The sequence below is a fragment of the Rhagoletis zephyria genome, unplaced genomic scaffold (assembly GCF_001687245.7).
Source record: "Rhagoletis zephyria isolate East Lansing unplaced genomic scaffold, Rhagoletis_zephyria_1.1 Rzeph_scaffold_01265, whole genome shotgun sequence".
NCBI classification, from domain to species: domain Eukaryota; kingdom Metazoa; phylum Arthropoda; class Insecta; order Diptera; family Tephritidae; genus Rhagoletis; species Rhagoletis zephyria.
In genome coordinates, this window is record NW_016158349.1 from 103,106 (window position 1) to 106,673 (window position 3,568).

Here is a 3,568-nt window from a genome sequence, read left to right on the forward strand (position 1 = left end):
AGACAGATGATCAATAGAATTGAGCGAATACCACTAACAAAAGAAGGATACAACAAAGAACTGAACGCAATATATGCCATAGCGGCTAATAACGGATACAAAAGAGATCTGGTAGAAGACATCCAAAGGGAACACAAAAACAAAAAGCCAAACAAAGAAGAAAACAATAACAAAAATTGGGCGGTATTAACCTATACTGGAAAGTCAACGTACAAACTTGCAAAGCTGTTCCAGAAACACAACCTTCGCACATCATTCAGAACAAATAACAACGTGGGACGGATACTACGGAACACCACAAATCAAGAAGATCCATTGGATAAACAAGGAGTCTATAAACTAACTTGCAAATGCCAGCATAGTTACATAGGTCAAACAGGACGTAAAATAAAAACAAGATTCCGCGAGCATATAAGAGACTATAACAAAAAGACACAGAAACCGAGCGCAATACCAGAGTCAAATTTTGCTAACCACATGTTTAACAACAAATGTTCACCAACGCAAATAAGAAAGGCAGCGAAACTACTGCATGTACAACATAAAGGCCAACGACTAAACGTCCTAGAAAATATGGAAATATACAAACTAAAAACCTTCGACGGCAAAATAATAAACGAACAAACAAATACCGCATCGGATGTTATATTCGAACCCTTAAAATTGATTTACGAAAAAAAGAAAAATGACAACAAAACAACAGGCATGGACACTCCGAACACACCAAAAAGCACCACCAGGGCAAAAATCACTGACTTTTACCTACCTGCAGGCAAAAACCATACAGCGACAACATAATGCATGTTAATATCGAAACAGCGAAGATGAACCTATTACCTGCTTCAAAAAAATGGGCACCATGGCATATCTAGTAATTAATCATCGACGAAAATCACATTACCTAAGATAAATGAACATAAATTAGGGACAAATCTCGAACCAGACAGAACGAAAAATGACACTGAAGATGGCACAACGCCGAAACCGGTTTGTCTGCAAACCAAACTTGACAAGGGATGACGGAAATTCGTTCCAAAATAAATCAACATAATAAAACATAACATAACAAAACATAAGAACATAACATAGCATTACATAAAATAACATAATATTACATTATATAAAGTAACATAACATAACATAACAAAACATAGCACAACTTAATGTAACATAATATACCATAACACAACTTACATAAAATAACTTAAAATAACTTACATAAAATAACATAGCACAAGAAAATATAATAAAACACAACATAACGTAACAATACAACATAACACAACATAACATAACATATCATAACATATCTTATTCTTCAGTTTTATATTTTTATTGGTCTCTTTCTTTATCTCCATGACTTTCTCTATCTCTATCTTCATCGTTAGTTTTTTGTCTTTATGTTTATGTTAATCTTTTCATTTTTATCCATATCTTTTTTTAACTTTATTCTGACCTTTATTTCCATTCCTTTGTTCATCTGCATAATTATGTATTTCAATTTACCTTCCTCATTGTCTGTATCTTTAGCTTTCTTTACTTTTATTTTAATCTTTGCCTTTAACCTTTTCTTCATTGTACATATTCAAGCTTACCTTACTCCTTACTACACCGGAACTGAGCTTGCATCTGTAATTTAGGATCAATATTAAAGCATACATTTAGGGGGCATTTTTCGTCCAAACCATGTATATGTATGGCATTTGCATTGGTGTCACTTTTGAATTGATTTTTTCGCTTTATATTAAACTTATTTGAAATTTGAGTTATGGCGCTTTGCTTATCTAAAGGTTTGGCTAATCTAAAGACTTATTTAGTGGTTCTCGTATTACTTCGTAGTTATACATGTATGTATATGTTTTGCCCATGGGCATGCTTGTATGTACATTGTACAATGAATGTTATACATATATATGTATGTACATCCAAATGTACATGTAAATACTGCAAGTGATTTTCTCATTGTTATTAGTGGCTTGGCAAATTAAAGTTGTTGTGGATTTGTAATTAAAATTCTTTAGGAAAGCGTTTCTGACGACAACTGCAAGAGTAAGTACGTAAGTAGTACATGCGAATTTGCGGAAAAGAATGTTCTACTGAAGTTGATTGAATGAAATGAGATTTACTTAATTGAAAAAGGGCAAAGTCATTAGCCGTTGAAGAAAGTTATTTTAATTGCGGCGGTTAAGTTTAAGATTATGATTGAAAGTTACAGATTTTGAATGAAGCCATAGGCCCTTCGTAGGATGTCCTAGCATTAAGAAATATTTTCATTATTAATAATTTTAAATTTTCACTATACATGTTAACCGTCGTAAAATCTTAAGCTTAATATTTTTTTTATGTAAAATAATGATAAAAATGGTTTTAGAGGATTTCTTACTATACCGATATGTTTTTAAACCTAAAACTATTTTAACCATTATATTTCATAAATAATGTAAAGCTTAAGATTGTACGACGGCTAACACGTCTTTGAATCCTCTATATATATATAGTGCTTAACATAACTATACGGCCCTTATATATTTATAAGTTTTGAAAGTTTTATTTATTATTTTTAAGTTTATAATATGTTTTTTCTTTTATATAAAAGTATAGTTTATTCCTTAGCAAAACCAAATAAATCCAAGTTTCAATCTTTTTGAGATATTTGCAAAAAATCAACAACAAACTTTCGTTAAAATATCGAGCTTATTAATAAGATTTCGCGAACAAATCACAAAAAATTGAAAAAGTTCAAATTCTTGTAATACGTACGACGAACATTTGCGCATTTCGTCATGACATTTTGCTTTAAAGCTTTGAAAGGCGTCGATCGCGTATGGCGAGTAAAATGCTGTTAGAGGCATATTTTGAGCTCTTAAAGAGAGTAACTGTCCTTTGGCAAATCAAAATTGTAAAATAAAAATACAGAAGTGAAAAGCAAAAAGCACACGTAAGAAATTTTGGTTATGTTCTCGACTCCTACGTCAATTCCCAACGTTCCTTTTCCACCTTTCTTAAAAGCGTCCTAAATAGAGCACTCTGCTATTCCAATAGATTTTCGTCTCCTCTCCTCTCCACTCCACTCCACTCCACTCCACTCCACTCCACTCCACTCCACTCCATTCCTCTGCTACTTTGGCATCCTCAGAGCATCGGCCGCCAACTCTTACCAGCTTCCCCGTCCGCTGTTGGCTCTTGTCTACCTTAATTTCATTGTATATTCCGCTGGTTGACATTTTGGCTGACGGGAACCAAAAATAAATCATCACAGCTGCGGCGAATAATTGAAAGCAAATGCTCGGCCGACAAACGCACGCGTCTTGCTCACACAAACACGTACACCCGCACGCAGTCAATATCACACCAACACTGCAGAAGCAAGTCCCCTGACGCCGCCTATATAGGCCCAAATGATCGTTCAACTAAATTTAAACGACGCGGCTATGGGACGACCGTCAACGGCGACAATCTGCTCTAAATTATCACGTGTAGGTGCAACTTCAACTGAAGTGGCTGGCTGCTGAAGAGGCACGCGGTTTGCCGGCATGATGGAGCGCAAGGGGGCCCGGAGTATTTGGTT

General features: G+C 34.6%; 1 protein-coding gene across 1 annotated transcript in view; it reads left to right on the plus strand.

The window, feature by feature from the left end:
• LOC108363387 (uncharacterized) overlaps positions 1-3,568 on the plus strand; it is a 36,878-nt gene that overhangs the window by 21,691 nt on the left and 11,619 nt on the right. The gene's annotated exons all lie outside the window — the stretch shown is intronic.